The sequence below is a fragment of the Rhyacophila brunnea genome, unplaced genomic scaffold (assembly GCF_057557595.1).
Source record: "Rhyacophila brunnea isolate RB1 unplaced genomic scaffold, BYU_Rbru_1.0 scaffold_5, whole genome shotgun sequence".
Lineage (NCBI taxonomy): Eukaryota > Metazoa > Arthropoda > Insecta > Trichoptera > Rhyacophilidae > Rhyacophila > Rhyacophila brunnea.
Window position 1 is genome coordinate 10,735,875 of NW_028233170.1, and position 25,475 is coordinate 10,761,349.

At 33.2% G+C, this 25,475-nt stretch overlaps 1 protein-coding gene across 3 annotated transcripts in view; it reads left to right on the forward strand.

Moving 5' to 3' along the window:
- sky (GTPase-activating protein skywalker) overlaps positions 1-25,475 on the forward strand; it is a 218,303-nt gene that overhangs the window by 126,956 nt on the left and 65,872 nt on the right. The gene's annotated exons all lie outside the window — the stretch shown is intronic.

Genomic DNA, 25,475 nt, shown 5'->3' on the forward strand with positions numbered 1-25,475 from the left:
ATTTTAAATGGATTTGTAAATAAGTAGTACATATCATTTTTCTGTTTAAGAATACTTTTCCGAACTTTATTAAAAAAAAAAACAGGACATTTATCTGTATTTTTTGTTATTTATGAATAAGTTATATTAATACTTTCGACCGAAAGTACTTGATGGAATTTGAATTTAAATTCTAATGGATTCAAGCTCTGTACTATTCCATTTAAGTCGTTTTTTGCGACCCGGGTTTCGCCTTTCGGCATCTTCAGGCGTCGTGTACACTCACCAAAGGCAAACACACACTGACAACGAACACCCTTAACTCTACCTTATATAGTAAAACAATACAATAAAGTAGGTAAAAACTCCATTACCTACCTATTTAGTCAGAAATTACAACAAAAAGTACAATAAACAAATTATGAATAGCTGAAGTGTCAGTAAAAAACCCAATTAGTAAAAACCCTATCGGGTTTATATATATATATTACGGTCAATTGTATTGACACACAATTTATATATATGTTTGTATGAGATTATATATATATATTTGTATGAGAGTCTAGGGATGAGGATTTAGGTATGCATAATTGTATAATATATATATATATATATATATTATATTAGGTGAGTTATATATTATATTATATTAAGCGAGTTTATATGTATAATTTTGTTTTTGTTAAAAAATAATGTTATAAAAATAAAAGTAGGTACCTTGTAAGTAGTATTATTATAGACATCTCATTAGTTAACTCGATTAATTATTTTTCTTAGAATTGACGATTTACACCTCTTGAGTGTAGTATTTTTTATTGTTATAAAGAATTTTGACCTATTATTAGGTTTGACGATTTATTATAATAATATGCTGTCCAGTGTATTGTTATTAATAAGATAGGGTTTTTACTAATTGGGTTTTTTACTGACACTTCAGCTATTCATAATTTGTTTATTGTACTTTTTGTTGTAATTTCTGACTAAATAGGTAGGTAATGGAGTTTTTACCTACTTTATTGTATTGTTTTACTATATAAGGTAGAGTTAAGGGTGTTCGTTGTCAGTGTGTGTTTGCCTTTGGTGAGTGTACACGACGCCTGAAGATGCCGAAAGGCGAAACCCGGGTCGCAAAAAACGACTTAAATGGAATAGTACAGAGCTTGAATCCATTAGAATGAATAAGTTATTTCGAGTTTTACGAAATTTTCTGCGGAAAATTTGCTATCGGCCCTGTTTTACGGAGACATTCCCCAAGTGGCGTAATGCCAATCCAGTATGTATTATATTCAAACCGCTGCAGATATTTTCGTTTTTGACGCGGGTGGGTACGGGCTGCACACTGGTCACCATTATCATGGACATATGTACATCCGTCAGTCTGGCGCAAGCCAGGTCCGGGCTTCCTGACCCTCATTTTATCTTGCGATATACTAAAGCAGAACCTGTTGAATGGTTGTTCGTCTTCTATCATTGAGTCATGTTCTGATGTGGATGCTGGTGTTGTGCGATAGAAAAATAAAATTCCATTTGGGTACTAACTTGTGACAGCAAACAATTAATAGTGAGCTAGTGGAGCGATTCTCGCTTTTGGCCATACAACTCGATTGAGATCATTCCTACCATATGAACAAAGTATTTTCAGATTCAATACCGATCTTCCTCTCGAAGTAATAATACGCGTTCTTATACCTACTTGATATTCCTCACAATAAATCAGTGTCCATCCACCCCCTCCCCCCGTATATGTCCAGAGTCAAAAGGCTGTTTGTTATTACGTACATATTGCGGAGTCATGCGTGGCATCATTCTGTGCATAACGCATTTTTATCATGAAATCATATCGCACGATATAAGTTATTTTTTCATTGTGCAGAGTCGTCAATGACTACAAGATGCTACTCCAAAAGTTTGCAAAAGCAGCACCATTTTCTAGAGACTGTATACAGTTATCTCCATGAAATAATTGACAAACATGAAAACTCATGCCTTCCCATGTTTCTTGCTTTGCTTTTGCTCCGCACTTGCAGAGTTGATTATAGGAGATCCTCCATTTAAAATTTTGTCTCGTACGCCTTGCCTTACAATGGTTTCTATGTTCGGTAATCGATTTTATTTTTATTTATCATTTTTTGATATAATACAATCGACGGTGATGGTGATGGTGATAAATGTATAAAATATGAATTTTAGTCACAGATAATTTAAAATCTATATACCTAAACAATACAAAAATCTTCAGTTTGAATAAATGACGTTGATTGACATTCTATATTACTATAATGCGACCGTGAAATGTGGTCTCCAAAGTATTACTTGCATACAGAACAAAATTCTCTGATGTCTGAATAGAAGCCGTCCCTTGACATTACACCCCGGGTGTGTGTGGGTGAGCCTCCTTATAGCGCCTTTGTGTCTGCCGTCGGCTGTCAATTATTAAAGGAAAATCGTGTTCATCGGATAATTTAAACCCGGGGGATAATATAATGGTGATGTAGGCTCTTTGTTTCCTGGCTGCACACACGCTCTTGTTATTCAAATTATAATCACCGAAATGGTTTCCGAGAATTTGTATCAGAAGCTGAAAATTGTTTAATGAATAATATAACGATTCTGATCTTTATACGTAGTACTTACCTAAGTAATATTATATTTATGGAGTTTTTGTTGTATGCGATTAGGTGCCTAGAAGCAGGTCATCGGAGGTAAACTATTGTAATACGTGCCTAGATATTAGCGCCAAAGTCGTCAAATAACACGCGAATATTAATTTTTCTGTCGTTCTGAATGAACTGAATAATAATATGTTTATTTGAAATATTATTTTTATATAGGAGCTTCCGACATTTCGTATTTCTTTTAGTCTGAAAGTCTGAAGGTATTTATTTTCATACACACTTATTGCGATTACAGACCAACATTTTTCTGCTATTTTTCACGTTGTAATTTCATTACTTACGGTCGGACGCAATGACAAATTGATTTGGAATATCCGTGGCAATTATTGATTTGTGAGTATTCTTTGTACAACATTTTGAGAAGTTTTTCCTATCTTTTTGTATTATATTCACCGCTATTCAGTAGCCCTAGTAAGTAGTAAGTAGTAGGAATATTTTTTAATATGGAAATGGACAATTTGTTTAGTCTTTGCCACTGTCAAATAATCCTAGTAAGTAATTCAAATAAATTCTTTACATTATGGAAGGGACAATCATTTTTCTATTAGATGTTTTCTGCATACACCTACGGTTATTTGTATCATCAACCAATAATTTATTATGGAATAACTATAATAATAATTATATTTTTTACGAACGCTTATTTCTCATTGAGAGACAGCTTCTACCTACATAAATGCTATTCTTGTCTATCATAATATTTTAAATAAATTAAGTTGCCTCAAAAACAATAATTTAAGGGAGGTACCACCCTACACATTTTCTGATTGAAAATCTCTAAATACATATTATATATTTTCAACTTTGATCGCAGGCACATACTTAACCAATTATATTTATTATCGCTAAACAATATTATTACGTATAAAAGAATAGCTACTTTTAAAAACGAGTTATTACTGTCAAAGATAGTATTCGGCAGTAAAATCATCGCGCCTGTAATATCTCATGTCCCAGCACATTTTTGACAGCTAATGTGTGTTATTTTCAAGTATAAAAGACATTTTTCTATTCATTCCCCTATCTATCAAACATTTGACAAGTCGGAAATCGATTAGATAATCGGATGTTTTGTCATTAGTAGGAGGAAACCTGTTGTATCGATACAGTTACCAAGCAGAACTACTGTCCATTTAGAAGATTATACTATGTACATATTTATAATTCATAATAACAAATTTGACAATATATCTTACAATTACGATGACATATTATTATCATATTATGCTAAGTGTCGATTATTCGAGATATTTTTTTTGTCTAATATTACAATATAAACTAAACGTACTTACATTTTCGAACTGTGGTATTGGCAGCGTACAATATTATCAGCTGTTTTTTTGTCCATCAGCGATGTAATCGAATATTCATGATAATGTTACTATGATTATTTCCAGATCATGAATTCGTTTAACCTCTGGGGGTCGCAGTTAAATAAATTGAATATTCTATAAAATCATGATCGTACACCAGTCTGGATATTATTATTATTATGTTTAGGAAAAAAAAATACGTTGACTTGTTAAGTTAATTAATACAGAGGTACCGCAGGTATCTTAATATTAATTATCTTTCTCTGTAACTTCAAAACTAACTATAATAAATTAATAAATGAACTATCTTAACCATAGTTTTTAATTATAAAATTAGTTTGGATTGATAATTTATAAAATCGTATTTAAAAAAAAAATGATGAAATTGCACGTAAACACACTATGTATATTACTCGCTATTCAAGTTGATATAACTGAAATTGTAATAATCAGCAATGTGAACGATGGGCCCGTTTTTGTATAAAAAATATTACTGATGTGTCTACATTATTGTGTGCAATACGCCCTCTTCATGGAATTTTACAATATCATCTGTGAAACATCAAAAAGGGGTGGGTTAGATTTACACATAAAATAAGAATTTTTATAACCTCATTTTTACGTTATTTTGCGCCACCTGTATCTACGAATTCGTGAATATTGGCATTGTCTTCGATTTTCTATCTCTCTAGTTTGTATTTTATTTTACAACGTTTTTCTTAGCTCGTATTCTTATTTGTCCGGTGGTTCTTTGTCCGGTACAAATCTTGCGATCAATTTTTAACTAACTTCCCGACTAGATAGACATTTGAAACTTTTAGAATATATCAGAACACGGTGCCAATGCATTTTTTAAATACCTTTAGCCATCTTTAAGTAGAATTAAATTCATTTTCTGTTTTGTATGAAAAGTTATTTCGACACCATTATTGGTTACTAGGGGGGTCTGGGGCCTAGAAACTAAATTATTAATATATACGTGCGTTACTATGGAAATCAATATGACATGTTAAAATGACATTTCAGTATTATTTCTATCAAGTACAATTTTTTTTGATCGTTTAAGCTAGTCAAGTCAAGTTTATATGATTCAACAGAAAATTTAAAAACATTGTAGGTATATAAAAAGTTCTTTTTATCTTGTAATTATTTATATTTTCATAGTGAACTAAATCAATCAAGAATTGTAAGCTACACTCGCGATATCATTTTTACAATGGTGTTTTATGTTTCTTGTCAGTATGGATGTGTAGGGTGAGTAGTGTCGTCAAAAAAGTATTGATACTTGTTGTATGATGGACTTTTTTCCGATACGATACTATTCCGGTATCGAAACTTTTTCCATAGTTGGAATATTAAATGCTGGATGTTGATGACAAGCATTAAAATAATTACAATATTTTAGCCATTATTTTCAGTGAAATAGAAAGTATTTTGTTAATATCTATGTTTTTTGTTTGTTGTTCGCCAATAAATATAATAATAGCGTAAATAATATATCGATCAATACTAAGTAGGTACCCAAACTGTTTTTATGTTAATCATTTGATAGTATTTGTTTTGTTTTATTACTATTTTTAGTGTATAAGGAAGTACCGTGAGGGGTAAAATTGGACCAATGCTATTTTCAAAACTTTTTGCTCCTAATTATTGTTTTTTAACTCAAATTTTGTTAGTTGTAGTTAGTTTACTTATACCTTATAAATTTGGTATATTCTTATAATTGTTTTCCAAGAAAGCATTGTGGCTACGCTTTTCAGTAGACTGTAAATTGTGACCGAAGGATTCGGATGCTGGGGGGGGTTTATGTTAAGGATGCCAGGCACTGACCTATTAAGCTGTTGCGGCTGGCTCCGTGGTCTGGTTTTGTCACACCTGGTCTCATTATCACTCGCGCGGCACTTCACAGTCAAAAATGGTTTTTAGGTTATAAGTTTTTATAAGCGCACTGACCGTTAATTGTCGGCCTGGCAAGGATCATGATGTCGGCTGGGTAAGACTTTTTTGTTGTATTAGGAGGGTCGCCCTAATTGGCATAACCATACTTATTGCATTTTTTATCATATTAGCTTCGATATTTTTCTTCGGATACGATACCACCACTATCGGTACTTTCTTTCGATACGATACCAATACTTTTCTTTCGATATGACAGCCCTATATTATTATGTATTATGTGATCATAATGCCGGTTCCACAATGGCAACATGTCGCCGGCAACCTCGTTAAATTTTACGATAATTATCATACTTATCGTAAAATTTAACGAGGTTGCCGACGACATGTTGCCAGTGTGGACCCGGCATTATGCTGACATTTTTAGATGATGAAAACGACGCGTAACATTTACATATTACTACTCATTCTATTGTGAGAATACATAAGTTTAAATTTAATTATCAATTTTAATGTTTATAATTTAGTCGAGTCATAAATAACGCGTTTCAACCATTAGTATCAATTAGCAAGTTAAATAATAGCACCAGTTTGAAATATTGCCGTGGTTAACGGAATTATAAGGGTTGTTGGCATGTTGACTATCCTAACAGAAATATGGAAAGTAATTTTATTATTCTTGAAAATGAATACGTGTTCACATTTATCTGACAATAATTTAGTTAGAGGTGGATATTACATTTAAATAAAAGGCCACAGGTTGTTATAACTTATAACAATACCTATATAAATTGCGTTAATATGAATTTATAATATTTTTTTTTATAATTTATTAGACCCAAATTAAGGTAATATTTTTCCTAGTTAATTTATTTCTGAGCGTTAACACTATTGATTATTAAGAAAAAGGTGTGACGTAATAATTATTGATTCATTTATATTATGAGAAGAATGACGAGGCATATTTTTTGCTGTAAAATCAATGTCCAATTATCAAATCTTGGTGAGTATTACTATAATGACTGTGCTGATATTTTCAAACTTGCACGATAGATAATTGGGTATCCTTATACTCGGATTGAATGATTTTATAACGTATTTTGCTTTGAAATAGGCATTGGAATAAGTGAATCGAAAATCCCATCTTTATCGCATTAGCATACAGAATTATTCACACAAACATTATTATTATAAGCCCGTTGCTATACCTATAATATAAATACGGATTTCCTGGAAAATTTTCCTTGTCAGATTGGTTCTATTTCCGGATCACTTTCTTCGCAAGGTAGAACATCTTTTCCTTAATGCGTGAAGCGACATGTATAATGAATCTTTCCTTTTGACTGGTGTGACTATTCAAATGTGAGATTTATAGTGACTGATGTATGATTATATTAGTCCTTATATATTTAATATAAGCTTTCGTTATAGATATCATTTTTTTTTTAAATTTATTTAGTTGCGTTTTTTCACTGTGTGCGTGATACAGTAGATTCGGTTGGTTGTATTTTTAACAACAGTTCCTCGTAAGTCACAATCTGGGGATGGCCGTCAGTGGCAAAGGGTAGAGGTAGACTGTTAAGATCCGCCATAAATAGTGCACACTAAACTTTGTAAGTCATACGTATTTGTTATCATTGAACTAAGATTACAATTTACATATTATGGTGTTGGTTAGTTTTTAAAATTCAATTAAACCTTGCGAAAACCAACCCCATAATAAATGATAGACAAAAATACTCGTAAAATTATGCAATTAAATCATACTTATATAATTTTGGATATTTTATAGATATAATAATATTTTGTTATTTATCATAGTTTTGTTTAGGCAGGGGTTAATGAATTTAAACAAATTAACCAACAACATGTGTAATATGTATTCCTAACTCAACGAAAACAAATAAGTACCTATGAATGAAAAACTGTGCACAATTTTGTCGGATCGCCCAAAGTATACCAAAGCTATTATGGTTTGGTTTAGGCAGCATTTAATTGATTTTTAAAAACTAACTAACACCATCTGTAAATCGTAAGTTCAATGAAATGAATTAATGGAAGTTTAATGTTCACTATTTATGTCAGATCTTAACAGCCTACCTCCACCTATCGCCACTGATGGCTATATACTCCGTTTAGGAGCTTAATTGGTAATTTACCGATAATTTATAAATTAACAACAGATTGTCATGTTAACAATTTATTATCCCACAGATTGGGGTTACAAGGAATGGTTGTTAGTCACACAACCGACCCAACGTAATGTGTCGAGCATTATTATATTCAAAATCCTACCACATTTTGGTTTATCGACTATCCGGTCAAGCTGGAAAAATTTGGCAACTATTATAATTTATTCTTAGTTATAAAATAAATCGTTTGAACCCGTGGGTATATTATATTTTTCTAACTGTATATATGTAGATATATTTGAATGAAGATTGAACCGAAACGAAAATGACGATTGGTTTATTTATCATTTTCATAAATTTAATTTAACTAAATAAAAAGTTTTATTAAATTTAAACAATATTTATATTTACTCCGCCAATCAAATTGTTATAAAAACTTTCGGTTGATCGTTTTCAATACTAACGTGCACACAATAGAAGAAAATTATTATAATAATCAAAATAAAAATGCGTATGTATGTCGATTCTGCTTTAAAGTTCAAGGACATCGATTTTGATTAATTATTATTCAACTTTGAACAATTGAACGAGTTCTAAACAAAACTGTTTTGAATTAAATTTACAAGTCAATAGTGTACTCCTACACAGTTAGCGCTGATTTATGCCACGTTTTCGTCTATTTTAGTACATAATAATTCTCGATTCATTCATATTCCGATTGCAATTCTTCCCAGTTTGATTTTGAAATGCAAATTTGGACGTAGAGTCGTATTCGTGGCATTTGCATGAAATTATTGGCTTTCTTTGTTGGGTCCCTCTCGTCGCCTCGGGTACTGGAGAGAAATAAAAATAATAATCTCAATTGAACGAGCGAGGAGTTGGTTCTTTTTATTATCGTCATACAAAAGACGCGGACAACGGTGGGAAATTACAATATTCCGATACTGTTTGCTTCTTCCAATCCAAGGTCGATAACATTCAAAATGTTTTTTCATTCGTCTTTTGTTACATCTGTATTTGTTCTGTATTTATTTTGTATTCGTTATTTGATTGTATAATTTGTATAACTAAAGACGATGATTGATTGAATTTATGTGTTTAATGTTCTGAAATATCATTTATGATTTTAACGATGATTACGATTATATCTAGAGTCAGCAATTTCTCGAGTTTTTCATTTCACATGATTCGAGAATTTTCGTTTTTTTTTTGACCGAGACTTTTTAATAGGTCTTCGACTGGTTAAAAATATAACGGTTCGAAGCTTTGCTTTTTAAATCCCAGTTGCGGTCGGGGCAGCTTAGTTGTTCATTTCTCGAAATTTCGGAAAATTGATTTATCGTGATCCGAGATTGGCCTTTTCTGATTATTTCTTGAGAATTCTCGAGACGAGAAATTTCGATCACAGTCTTTATTTTTTTTTATCTAGGTATAGGTTCTGTATCGTCAATCATGTTTCCTATAATATTATTATAAATTTGGTTTTCGAAAAGTAATCCGTTACTATACAGTTTTTTTTTTCCGATTTTGAGTTCATTATACATCAGTGGCGAAGGGTGGAGGTAGGCTGTTAAGATTCGCTATAAATAGTGCACACTAAACTTTGTTAGTCATATGTATTTGTTTTTATTGAACTAAGACTACAATTTACATATGGTGTTAGTTAGTTTTTAAAAATCAATTAAACCCTGCCTAAACGAAACCATAATAGTTTTGGTCTAATTTGGGCGATACGACAAAATTGTGCACACTTTTTCATTCATAGTTATTTGTTTTCGTTGGATTAAAAGTACATATTACACATATTGTTGGTTCATTTTTTTATTGCATCAAGTCCTGCCTAAACCAAACTATAATAAATGAAAAATAATATTTTATCTATAAAATATTCAAAGCTATGTATGATTTAATTGCATAATTTTAGATATTTTATAGATAGACATGTATTTTTTGACTATTATCTATTATGTCTTGGTTTCTTAGGGTTTAAATGAATTTTCAAAACTAACCAACACTTTCTGTAAATTGTAGTCTTATTTCAATGAAAACAAATATGTATGTCTGAAAAAGTTTAATGTGCACTATTTATGGCGGATCTTAACAGCCTACCTCCACCCTTCGCCACTGTTATACATATACCTAAGCAGTGGCGGCTCGTCCATATGCATAGCGGAATTCCAGCGCAATACTAAAATTGAAAGTTTTTTATGTGACCTATAAAGAATTTCGAACGTTTAGTTAGGTTAGGTTAGGTTAGGTTAGACGTTCACGTGGTAGTTATTATGGAATAGCGTTATACGAAACAATAATAATTACCGCAACACAATACCATTACAAAATATATACACAGTATCTGTTTGTTGCAAGTAAGTCAGACTCAGTGTAAAAATGATGGTCTTTTTTACCCCTGTCGAAATTAGATGTGTCCGGCTGGTAGAGATTCGCACAATTTCATAAAATATTTTAAGACATCTTTAACCAAAAATGGTTGAGGACCGCTGGTATACTCATAGTAAATAATCGGTAGTTAATTACTCAACTTTTATTATTATATTTTAACGCTTTTTTACATAACATTTCTCTCACCCCGTATAATTTGTATTTTATTAACCTAATGGTATACTGAATATTAATGTTCTATAGACCATCTGATAAGATTGGATCCAATTAATACCGTTAAAATAATATTTATATTTTATTTAAAATGATTGAAATACAATATAAATATTAATGATCAGTATCTTTTACTTCGGCCGAATTTAAAACGTTTTTAAACTGCTGAATAAACACGTTTATTTGGGAAGATTTTATATCTCTTACGAAAGAGAAAAATCATTTCAGCGTTTTCTAGATAAATATATACTATTTTCAGTTCGTGCCCAAACGAATCTTCACGTGTATTATTATAAAATAATGTTATATAAATCAAATCTCTTTGGATTGCTACGAATAAAATATATCGCCGCTCATCGTCTCGGAATACAGTCGTTGACCTCTTTTTGGTACAGCTTAAAGAAATTCCCCCTTTAGATGGTTTTATATTTAGGCGAATAGAAAAAGGGGGAAATGAAGAAAGTATTATTGCCCGATCAAAAAAAAAATGCTCACAAGGTTTTCTCGGACCGTTTCTTTGAACTCGCCAAGCGTTTTTCATTATATGTATGAAAATCCTTCAATATTTGCATAGTCACCTTAGATGAAAATAACTTGTATTTGTGAGGTATATTTTTCTCCGCCGGTGCTGAAGTAAATAACCTTCAATAATTGCCCGCCCTTCTGTGACGACTAGAATGTCAAACCCGCCTCATTATTAATAGTACGGACCGAAAATGGTCGACCATAATCTTATTATACGCATACCTTATTACCTGCTAATTAGTGAGTGGATGGTTCTATTTTAACGTATTGCAATAAAGATACTTATATATTTTTTGTATTCAGAACCAAAAAACTACAAAACTCTCTGGAGACATATTTTATAGAGGCGTTCTTTTTATTACTCTCAAAACGAAGGCATTCTTGATGTCAAAATCTAACATCAGATGTCAAAGTCACAGTTATACTTGAAATTTTCCTAGCATAAGTGGTTCGCGGGTTGTCTCAGTATCTATCGAAGGATCAGTTCTGCAAAATTTGCCCTTTGAGTTTCGGATTTCACTCCTGTGTTCTAACCTATTATAAATAATACTTTTTTATATGGAGTGTGCACGAAAATATAGTATTTACTTATTACGAAGTAAGAAATTAACATTGCTGCATTTCACGCATACCAATATATTATTTGCTTCTAGGCATTGGAAACATGCGTAAAACCTAGGTACCTACTAAAAAATAATGTTTAATATTTTACTTATGGTTTGAATGAAATTCAAATGAGAAATTCTCTATGCTCTTCTACGGATGACGTTTCTTTAGTTGTAGGTGTTGCATTTTCCTGGAGGACAGTTTCCATAGTACCTATCTAAAAATGGTTTTCTTATATTGTATGACTTATCGATCAATCGAAATGACAATCCTTTTTAAATTCACTTGCTAAACTTACTCGACATAAAATGTAATAATAAAATAAACTTTTTCAAAAAGCTTTACAAAAGCATTTGCAACCAAAGTTTCATTGTAGTGTTATAACTCGCGTGAGTAGGTTCAATTATGATCTTTGAAACATGAAATACACATTCACGATATATGTGGCTGTTTTACTCGAATATATAAATAGAAATTTCCAATTGTTCCACGTTATCTAACATTGTTTGCTTGATAATATGTGACTCGTTCTAATGAAATATTTTCTTTTTGTTTCAGGTAAGTCATTGACATTTCACTTCGATGTGGTCAAAATGAATGAACAGCGAGATAAGCAGGTACTTTTATCCTATAATATAAACGTGATGGCCAAATATATTATAAACATTTATGCATGTGTTTGAAAACCCCACTTTACGTTTGGCGTATATCCAGGGCTAGAAACTATATTATTACTGATATAGTGAGAGCAATTATTAATTGTAAAAAATATCCGCATTGCAACACAAAGATGTCCAATGATAAGTCTCAAGTTTATTTACCCTCGCGTTCAACGCATCGTTATGCAATACGATTTTTCTCCAAATGAAATCGTTTTCACATAATAAGTACATCTGCGTTGAATTGAATGCAGTAGTGATATTGAGACTTGAGATTGATATACTTACTGATTATGCCGTAGCCTGTTATAATTTTCATTTTCTTCAAATTTACATTTTCTTTTTATTATTTTTCAAAATTTTATACAATATAAAGCTTCAAAATTCATTAAAATTTAGGAGTATATTATCCCATGTCACCGTGTAATAAGTATTATAAATGTAGGAATACAAATGTTAAAAAAAATAAAAAAATAAGTAGTTTTAAAATAATCATCATTTTCATTATTAATTTTATTAAACAAAACGACAGCAAATCGTCTCTCATTATTTTCCCCTTCTGTCAACAAGTGAGGTTATTTATCACTCGGCAGTGTTGCCATATTTCAAATAATTCCAGTTTTGTGTCAAAATATACTATTTTCATTGGATTTTTGGACGAAAATTTAATAATAAAAAAAACATCCGGAGCGGTGGAACACTACAAATTTTCGGTGCTCCTGCTCCGGGTAAAATCCCATTGCTGCAGTGCTCCGTGCTCCTGCTCCAACGCTCTGGTTTTATTCGAATATTTCCCTTTTCGCATTAATTTTACGTTCGCGAATCCAAAATAAGGTCATATTTCAGAGATATCTAGTCTCAAATGATGAAATTCCCTTCGTCAGAATCCCTTTTGCAAAAATATACCCAATTATTTAATACATCATGTTATTTTGTCGTTGACTGCGAAAATTTAAATATCGGATAAACATTTTTATATATGCATGGGATTGTTATCACAATGGAAAAGAAGGTAGTATAATATGGGTAGAAGTAAGAGTGGCAGGTTTTATTGTTGTAAGTTCTTTATGCTTACGTCCAAGAAGCTTTCAGCATACACTAAACATGAGTAGTTGTTCGTCGTTAACGGAAATGTAACGCCAGATGGAGCTTTCGTTATTTGTACATAAAATATTGTTATGGCCTGAGTACAGTTCATTATCATTCGCGACTCGTCTATTTCATTCATATGAGTGGCCTGATTTATATTATTTCTACCAGACTTCACAAATGGACGAACCTCATAACTAAATTACTCTGTGTGGTTTACCAGTAGACTGGAATATACATTGGTTACAAAGTATCTGTAATAACTATTTTATGTTATAACCCCCAATATGATAATTTTAATTTATCGCTATAACCTATCTATAATGTATATTGTATTTAATAGTCTGGTCACCAACCCATATAAATATGGTATGGCCTGGTATTGTCGTGGGTAACGGTTATTTGACTGACTTTTTCCGCTGAGTACGAACATGTCGGGTGGTCTCTAACACAATTGGACAAATGACGCCATCTTGGTAAAATGGCGGCCAAAAACGGTTTTTCGGTAATAATTCCCTATCTATCTCTACATAAATTGTATTCCGAGTTAAAATAAAGATCGTTAAATTCTACACCAAAAAATATAGGTATCTTACGTATTTTTGGTAAGTTAAACGATTTTACTAAAATTTGAGAAATTAATGTCGACATTTCGCTGTATTCTCGTTCTTTAGACTTGTAGATATTGTTAAAATAAAGCAAAAAATCCTGTTTGATCATCGACTGTTTCAATCAATGACATTATTAATGGACAACGCAATCAGTACAGTAGCTAGCAAGTAAATTCACGCATAGCGGCATTCGCACATGTATTAGGTAGACGTCACGCAATTTCCATTATGCGATATCACGCATCGAGAATTTATAGCAATATCACCTTTATTGTAATGGTGTTAGAACAGTGTTTCTAGTGTCAATGTTCATTTGAGCGAACCCGCTCGAACCGAACCATTCGGCAGACCCGACAAAAAAGTGAGTGTCATTATTTTGTCTAGATGCTTCGTCCATATTAATGTCATTGGTTTCAATACACTGCTAGATGATGACCTCGTCAAACTCAGTCTACTCTTCTCGGTCTAGAGATTCAGTCAGGAACAGATTCTGTGCCTAAAGTACATGTTTCAGAGTTAATTCACTTTTTAATCTTAAGCCATAAGTCCATTAATATTGAGCTCATTAAATCTAAAATTGTGTTTTCCCGAAACTGGTTTTTTGACAAATGATACACTGGCTCCCAGATACAAGTTTATTTTCATCAAACGGTGTATTATATTTTCAAATGCCTATTTCTGTTATGTACTAGATTCAGCCACGATTTCAGTTTTCAGTAGGGCTCTGTCATAGCACAACAGTCATGTACGTCGGTACGCTTCACGTATGAAATTATTAATTGGCCCGAAATTGGTCCATTTGCGTCAGCACGCTCTACGCCAATGCGTATAGCGATGTTGAAAATGTGCGCTCTACGTTGTGTGAAAGTATATACCTACGTATTTACACAAACTACTGCTCGATGGAATAACCTACCACAATTCAGTTTTTTTTTTGTAATTATATATAGTTTTTTGAATTTCATGGATTTTTTTGGGTAGTACCCATTTTCTGCTTAAGTTTGACGTGTGTTTTATCAGAAAATTAGGATATAACGATATAGTTTATCAACATCATCAGAATGTATTAATCTATTGTTCGGTGAAGATATCTCCAAGTCGATTGCATTATGCTCGTTGATATGGATTTCATTGCCATGTAGATACTTAGGTATATATTATGCAGAACATAGATACATTATGTCGTCGATCCAGCGGCGACTATATCTACTGTTTGGACCTTTTCTACCTGTTACTATACTAGATTTGTCCAACACTTCTCATTTTTTAGAGTCCTTTTCACGTAGGTACCTTTGTCACTGACTTATATAATTATTTCGTATTTACGCATTATACCCAGCATGCACTTTCCTTACCACTGTGTACCACACAATCTAAAGTTTCTGGACTCTGGTTTCTCCCGTTAGTACCGACAGTGGTATTCGTAAAATTTTGTTTACATTTTTCGGTAGGTAGTTTTATACGTATCATTCCGAAGGGATCGAGGGGTGAGGTCATCATGATACAGCCTGTATGTTTCCGTGATTGTTTCACTTCTACTACTACACTACTGTCATTGGGCATAAATTAACTAATTCAGTGTACACGCAACTTCGTTAAATTTCACTGCTGATTACATATCTATATAATAATACAGTGTAGGTATACATCACAAATTGTAATCGGTATTGAAACACATTAATCATTAATTAGATGGCATTTGCGTGGTAGAATTCCATTTTACAGTGGTACTATATTAATGGATATCAAGTGATATTTAGTTGGTATTACACAATTAAAGAATTAGAAGCTGGATGGACACTTGCAATTTACTATTATGAATTAAGTAATAATTGACTGGATAAACATTTTTTTATTCGCTAATGATTTCATTTACCTCTTCGCTTGTAAATAACAATTTTTACTCGTAGCGTTGAAAAATTGTCGCTGCCAAGAATAATAGTTTTTTTTAAAGTAGGTAATTTGTATAAGAGTATTTATGTATGTATTTAATAAATATCCGTCCTTATCTTAATATTTATGAAATACAACCGTAATTTTCAAATATTTGCTGTCCATATTTTTAATTGTTAAATTTATGTAGCCATTTTCCAATTCCCTTCGATCCCTATCATTTTATTTCAGGGCTGTATTTAACACTACGTATCGTTGATTTCCCAACGGAATTTCCCAAATAAATATTGAACCCTGTCAGTAGGCAATCAATAATGATTACATTATACATAGTATACATTTTACTCTACAGTACTTTTAGAAGTATTCATTCTAGTGTGTCTCTCAGTAAGACAACTCTGAAACAATAGTATGACAATACATAACCATTAATGTATTTGCGTGCTTGACCAAAATAGTCTGTTACATGTTTACGAATATTTTCTTTATTGTGGGGTTATTGAGAAGGTATCTACATAGGGGAAGTATTTTTAACATAGTACATCTCTTTTACCTTTTTAGAAAAAATATATTTTTGTTTGTTCATTTATTAGAAAAGGTGTTATTTTGTTTTATTATGTATACCATGGCGCCCACAAAGGGGGGGCTGACAGGGCTAGAGCCTGGGGGCTCGGGCTAGAAAGGGCCCGGCGTGGCGGGTCGATCACTTAAGTGAGATAAACACACACTACAAATTCGCGCTAATAGTAAAAAAAGTCGCCTGTGGCGCTATTTCACGAATGGAATTTTATTTTATAATTATTTTTATTGTGCTTCCTGGCGAATGACTATTTATCCAATACGGCGAAAGGCTGCATGTTACTTGACTATCACAAAGGGGGGGGGGGGTCGCGATCATTGCTTCATAATACGATACCGTGCCGACAATTCTTGTTGATTTATTTAAAAATGCCAGAAACCTGTATTTCCGCACAATACCATTTGGGGATCACTATTGTAGCACATTACACGGCTCTTAACCTTAGCGATAGGGAGGGGGGCCCGCCAAACATCTTGACCTGGGGGCCCGCTTCAGGAATGGGGGCCATGATGTATACACATATTATTTTATATTAGTCAAGCTGGCGCTACACACCATGCAGGTATATGACCGATTGCACAACCGTCATTCAGGAATCTCTATCCCTAGCTCTATCTCTCCAGACGAATACACTCAGCTTCTCTGCGTCCATCTTGATTATATCTGTCCATCTCCTCCGGGGGTGGCTCAGGGGCTGAGTGCCTACAGGGGTTCCTCATAAACGTTATCGGTCCATCAAGACATTTATATGATGCGTTATATTTATTTATAAAATTATTAAAATACCTACGGTTTTTTCATCCCCAATGACGCAGAACACCCACCGTTTTTCTATGAAGAAGCACTGCATAGAAGTAATATTCATTCATGTGAGGTATTGCGTAGGTAATAGCGATCGCCCACGACTTCGTAAGGTTGAAACACGGACAGAAAAAAATATATGGAAATACACAATGAAGGAATGGTCTGATTCGTATTATTAATTGTTATATTCCTAACCGCGTTTCTCAACCTTTACCTCACTTTATATTGTTGCACGTGCGTTATTTGGTTGAGATATTAAGAATCGAGACGAAGCGTCTGCCGAGTTGGTACCAACAATGTAGTCTATAAGTTGTACAAGATTCATCAATATTGGTGAAGTAGTTTTTGAGTTATAACCGAACAAACGGATAGGCATTCACTCAAATTTTATTATTAGTATAGAAATATTATATATGTATATTCAGTGTAAATGCTACTGTAATTATTTCACAATTTTCTATACATATAAGTAAATAATTATTAGTCGTATAATTAGTGTAGGTAGGATGAAATGTTAATATTGGAACAGTTATCATGTAGGTATTTGGTACCTCACTATTAATTTACCGGGGCTTAAGCGTCGGCCTATGACGCTGTGGCCCGTGGGTCCCAGTTCGAATCCTGCAGGCCTATGTTATAACTGGTGATATAAAGTCACCCGACGACATGACGTAATTGTGACGTAAGCCAATACACGCTCGAGGCAAGCCGCCCAACACACACTGCTCACCATAGATATTATTATGCTGAAACACCTATTTGTGTATGGGGACAATGAATAACGCCAGTATTTGACTAGCGTTATTTTCTCGAATGCTATTATCACTCCGGTAGTACGTCACAATGATGTCATATGACGTCATGTCGACCGGGCGACTACAACTCGCAAGTTCTAACATAAGGCCCCTGGGTCTGGTTCCTGGTGAAACTGGGTACACATATTGTTTTTCAATTTTTGAATGAGTCAGAGTATGGACCTAATAGGTTGAGCAAGAGGCTGACATCCATTTCTCGTAAAAAAAAATCGTTAAGACAAACCTCCACTCTGTGGAGGTCCATATTATGATCTTATTAGGATATGTCAAAAAAAATAAATTGTGATTATTAATTGTACTTACTATGCATATTATATAGATAACTGAAAATATTGTTTTAGTGAAACTTTTATCTAAGTGTTGCACATTCGTAAGATGTTATTTTACCAATTAAAACTTCAACTGCACAACATAAAAGTTGTGTAAGTCTCGATTAATTTACGCCTGAGCGTGCTTTATTTTGAATTTTCCCGGCGTGGAAAGTTTTAATATACGACTGCTGGAAACTAACTTTCGGGGTCCGTGCACCCACTTTTGTCGTAATTCATAACTTTGATGAAAGCACCCTACTTAGATTCTTTTAATAATAAGTAACGTAACATACTATATGTTTTATTTCTTCCCAACCTTATATTTAGTTCATTTGAGCTCTGTATGTTTATGCTCACATAACTGTGTGTAAATGGCTTTTCTCCTATTTGCTGTGTATCTATCAAGAGACTTGAGTTGTGATGTCACGTCACTGTCAAGCTATCACGGCGACAAATTTAGTCTATGGTCAGAATATTTTGAATGATCACCACCTTCTCTAAATTCAATTATAGAGAGTGCCTACTCTAATGTATTAGTATTTTGAATTATTATTAATTACTCATGCTAATTTCAATTAATTTCAACAGCTTCTACGTGTGCGTATTTATTTATTGTGCGTTGACGATACATTCTAATCAAATTGAGTATGGTAATGGTCTGAAAACATATTATTCTATACAACGTTCTTTCCAAAAAACTACCTTTATTACCACGTATTATTAGTTCGTATTCTTGTTTGTCCAGTACAAATTTTTTCTTGGTTGTCCAAGATTTGTATTGGACGATTGAAGATTTTTACCTAACTTCCCCGACTAGCTTGACATTTGAAACTTTTAGAATATATCAGAACACGACGACAATGCATTCTTTTAATACTTTTAGCCATCTTTAAGCAGAATTGAATTCATTTTCAGCTAATTCTGTTTTGTATGGAAAGTTGTTTCGGAAAAAAATCGTAAAAAGTAAAACACTATTATTGGTTGCTAAGGGGGTCCTAGCAACTAAATTATTAATATATACGTGCGTTACTATGTAAATCAATATGATATGTCAAAATGACATTTCAGTATTCTATATTTATTCAGTATTTCGATCAAGTAAAAAAAAAAGTATTTATTAATACATAGAATTGTCATGTTTATATGATTCAACAGAAAATTTTAAAACGTTCTTTTTATCTTGTAATGATTATTATTGATTTTAAACCCTCACCAATAGACTTCTTGTGTTTTTTTTTTAATAAATTCTGAATTAAATAAAATTACCACAACCGCATGGTCAGCCGATGCTATTGATGCAATGCGCAAAAACACACCCTTATTATGACGGATTTACATTTAAAATGTATTTCAATATTTATGCATTTTATTCAGTCCATAATCATATTATTTAATTCAAAGAACAACGGTTAGGTTTAGTTCAATTTCTTCCTATTTGTGATATTTTGTACATTTTGATAGGTTAGTGTTTTGAAAGCTAATACAGCTTCCTTAATTGGCATCTCAAACTTAATTAATATATGTATTCAGAATATAATTTCATAAATCTCTTCGTTCGTAAATTTTTCTATCTCGTTCAAAAGTTTCAAGAATTTTTCAGCTTTTAATAATTAGTATGGTAAGTATTTATAAAAAATGCGAAAATTTAGAATTACTGAATAAATTAAAAAAAAAAATAAAGCTCTGGTGGCTCATAATTTTCAATTTTAAATGAAAATTTTTGTCCATTAATATTCTATTTCCGTACATTAAATAAATTGTTCATGTCAGTATCGTCGACTTACTTACTAATGGACGCAGTATCTGAAGTTAACCACCCTGCTCACGCGAATTTGATTTTTTCGAAAACAAACTGATATCTAGGTACATTGCTATAAGGATGATTATTTTGATATCGCTTTTGTGTATTTACAGTATTCCGCAGGTATCCATTTACTCACCGCACCTATTGTATAACGCACATTATATGTAGGTGCATGGTTAATAAATGACTTCTACATACATTGCAATGAAGGTGATTGTGGGAAATTTGAGATCACCTCTTAATATTACTATATTTTATACCGTATTTTACATATTAATAAGTAAATCCAAAAAAGGTAATTTATAATTTACGAGTATGTGAGTTCCCACGGAGTGGACATTATATTAACATTCTTTTTACGAGTAATGGATGTTAGCCATTTGCCGAACGTATTGAATCCCTTAACTGAATCAAATACATTGCAAAAACAACAGGATTTTTTTGCCAGCCGCGGTGCTTAGACCAGTGGTGATAACAACTCGATGATACATTCCAGTTGCGGTGGGTACATTGGGGCATTAACGCTCTGCCATCCACCAAGCTTACGAAAATGCGCACGAATGGATTGAGGCTCTGCCGGTGCCTTTGTAATGCTGTTGCTTTTACAACGTGGTTTTGTGTTTGTAACTGCTTTTGTTTTGCGACTAGACTCCAGAGTAGGGATTGCAATACCGGTAAGTATTTCAGTACCGGTATCCCAGTATTTTTCGATATCTACCGAAATACAGGTTTAAGAATTCAGACAATACTGATATATTCGGCATTGAAAGTGGAAACAAAATGTATTAGTTACCATAAAAGGTACACTGTATTTTTGTCGTGGTAGGTACGCAATGTTTGTTTTACTTCCGTTGCCCTTCAAGGCCCTTGGAGACCAGCAATGGCACGTGCTCTATAATATAAATATTTTAAACAGATTTATATATCTATAAGTATATGATGGGTACAAGAGAAGAACATGTTATGTCAAACTGAGATATCGTTGATTAAAGATTGGTTGAGCTTTTTAAGTGGACTGTAATTATTTTGTGGGAAGATGAGGAGGTCGGATCTAGGGGTGGGGGCGATGGAACAGAATGCCAGACACTGACCTTTGTGATGATGTGTGATGGCTCCGTGGTCTGGTTTCAACTTTCGCTCGCGCGGTGTTGTTGTTTTAGGTCACCCGGTTCGTACACTCACGCACTTTGTGACACAGTTTTATGGATTATATGTGAGGGTGTATGAATGATGATGATGTTCAATGTTGACTCAATGTTCTTTGTCACACCGTCTCTCATGATCCGTAATTGCTTATTAATTGTCTGGTAACAATAACACTGGGGATTAGGAGGTGGGTGAGGAGATAAGGAGTGGAATGAGAACATAAATGGCCCAACCAAAGACTTTAAAGTCAGTGACTCTAAAGGGCGTCGGTTTTTGTCTGGCGTTGCTTGTAGCGCTCATCCGCTCGTCCGGCGTTTCACAGGGGGAGACTTTTGGTTTATATGATCCCTATGCACTATCAGAGTGTCAAGTCTGGCGTGAATGTAAACGTAGACCATATACAGTACGTGTTTTTACCCTGAACGAAATTCACATTTGTTGTTTTTAGCCTGTGTGATAATTTTCAATGCTCTATAATGCCTTGACTACTGATAATGTGAAAATTAAAATACCACCTTGTAGTACTTAAGTACTCGGTTTTCGATCTACGATACTGCAGTTTTAATAATATCAAAACTGTGACATAGCATATCCTTCACCTGTACCCTTCATATATTTATTTATAGACACTTCTGTTTTCCATATTATATTTCATGACTACCCGTATTAGTATTTTCAATCGGTATTGCAATTACTAAGCTATTAAATTCTTAAATCATTTATTCAATAAGACATAAAACCCTTGTTTTCAACTAGCTACGTTTAAATGATTTTGTTTATTAATTGCAAAACCCTGAATCTTCTTGGAACTGCAACCGTGGGTTTGATTGAACTACATGCTTGCATATATTATCAGTGCGTTATAGTATGTCATTTTCGCATTGAATCTCGCCTGGCTTTGACACTTTGTGTACCTATCATAATATATAGAAGTGTTTTACGTGGGAGTTGAACGGATGGAGACGGTTATACGTTATACTGCATGATCCAACAGCGTTTCCGGCCCACGTCCTTTGAATGTCCCTTACTTGCTATTGTCGCGTAATACATTAGAATATACAATCTCGACATCGAATTTACAACGCTTGACAGAGACGCATTTGTAATAATATTAGTGTATTACGTATTTTATAGAATGTCTATTATTTGGAGTCCTTCGATATCCTCAAATTTGATTATCCTTTCTCTCTGGTGAAATGCGGTTTATCCGACCGGACGAGTAATTAAGTTCAAATATATATTATTTAATATCCGTAGACCGTACATTCACTTCAATAAATATATTAGTATGCACACAATTCAAATGATCACTGTATGCTGTATATTTATATAGTCAACAGGAGGCAATTTATTTAATTTTAAGTGGTATTACTAATTAGTAAGTAATTACATAATTCAAAATTCAATATAAATCCTATATCTATATATTATTATACTCCTTTCACGTTCGCATTAGTATACTGCATTTATAAAATTAATAGGTAAGTACGTTTAAAAAAACGATCTCATTAACTATTTAAAAACATAATAATTGGCTTTATTTTATCTATCTTATTTATAGGATCGACTTTTCAAAATACATGGCTTACGAAATGCCTACCAAAATCCAACGTGTCTCACGCTTATCCCTCTATATATTTTAATTGAAACCTAATACATACACAATTTGGAAACGCATGCTTAAAACAATGTCTTCACATGTCATCGAAACACGTGGTGAATATTGGATGATTTAAATTGTTAGTATCACGAAATAAATATTGTGTTATTTTGTTTACATTTTAACAGGTCACTAAAGTCAGATTATTAATTCAAATAAAACTCAATATAATATTATAAATACTTATTTCACAATAACTCTCATCTACTCGTAACCGAAGAATGTCCTGCTAAGCTAATGATATCGTTTCTTCTTCTCTTCTTTTCATGCCATATCCTTATCAGATATCGGCGATGAGTTCGGCTATTTTCTTCCTTTCCATCGCTGGAGTGTTTGAGTTCAAACCAGTGTTTGAGTTTCTTGAGCCAGGACGTTCAACTTCTTCCAGGGCCTCGCTTACCGGAGAATTTCCCTTCAATGATAAGATACAGGAATTGATGTCTTTGCGGATGCCGCATGATGTGGCTAAAGTTTGCCAAACTTGTTTATATGTATCTGATTATTTTTCTCGCCTTTTTCAACCTCGACATCCTTCCTAATGCTTATTAAATATTGTGGATTAAGTACTTAATACTGTATTTTATTTTAATTAATACTCTACCGTTCTACGAAACAAATATAAAACATTAAATTCTGATTTACACTTTGGTATATTAAGATTCTTGTTGGGCTTACTACTAGTATACATATTTACAGTTTATATAATTATGACATTTTCAGACAATCCAATTACATTATTGTACCTATCTATATTTTATGGTAGGTACATAGTTAATTTTATACGGGCATATAGTACCTACGCACACCTACTCACTTCACGAACTATTTATTACTTACTTACCATGTTCAAATGTTTACATTTTATAAAACATCCTAAATCCACACAAAGTTCACTTTCCCCACACACGGTTTGCAAATGGCACGGAGGAAATCGAGTTTTCACACAAACACGCCGGGAAAGTTTCAGGGGTTTGCTGCGCAGTCGTATATTAATTTAATGTGAAAAAGGATGGTATCTTTTATGGGCGCTTTTCCTTTGCTAATATGAAAGTTTTCCACGACAGCAAAAAAAAATATTCAAAGCGTCTACAAACTTACACCTGTGTTTAATGGAATGGATAATATTTAACTTATACTGTTTGGTCACGTCATGTAGGTACATGCTATATTAGAGTTTTACGCATTGAAAGAATCAATGTCCTCGCATTCTTCAGATGGTTTTTAAATAATACATTGGAACAAAATTAATACTAACTGAAAAAGATTCACATATAAATAAACAAACCTTAAATCAATTAGAATTTGATACATTTTAGTTGTACTGAACAATTTAGTTTAGACAATCGGATGCAAAATGTATACATACTCTACAACGTATGCATCTACATTTAACACATTTTTTTTTTCAATTGTTAACAAGTAACATAATATGATCAATGCAATTCATTAATGTATGAAAGTACATATATCACCATCAGCTGGATGAAGGTCTCCCCATGCTCCCTCCACAGTTCTTCGCTGCCACGTACATCCACCTATATGAGGACTTTTTTAGTACATCCAGCGTGTCTTGGGGGATCCTTGTGGTCGTTCAATGCCTCTTGGGTACCACTGTATGACGGCATCTGTCCATCTATACACCTAAACATAGAAAAAGCCCAATGACCAAAAAAGCAGCAAAACTGCGATACGTATCTATCATACGATCAGATATACGCCAGATCCGCGACTGTGCTCTTTCGTCAGGATGCGGTATCAATTAGCGACATATAAAATGCTCTCGTAAGTGTCCAGCATTATCAGTGCTCCGCCTGTCAGCACAGTTGTAACGTCTGCTTCATCACCGGCTCGTCTCTCTGTTTGTTGTCTGTGGGGGCGCGCGATACGCTTCGGAATGCCCACACTCAATTTTGCCACTCTTTATCGTCGCAATTTCAATTTGCAATTCAAAAGTGTAGGAAATTAATGCTCGCGCACAGCGGGGGGCAGATGTCGCCCGCCGTCGTTACGTCCTTGGTTACATTGTTATTATGCGCTATTTTGTAATCAGTTCAGTAGATATTATGAAAATGCGTCACAACTGCTACGTACATAAAACGAAAAAGCTCCCTTTTCCTTATAATCTGGAGCCATTGAAGGACTCGCGACTATTATGTGCCTGTTCTACGCTACATTAAAATTTCACTCAGCATTTAATTAAAATATAATGCAACATTGTCTTCTTCTTCTACGCGTTGTAGACCGTTGGGTATGTTTTTTTTCTGATTCTTCAGATTAGCTATATTTTTATCGTTTGAAAGGTCTGCTGTGAAGACGATGGTCAGCTGATCGCACATCCTTTCCACTTGTGCATTATTGAATTTC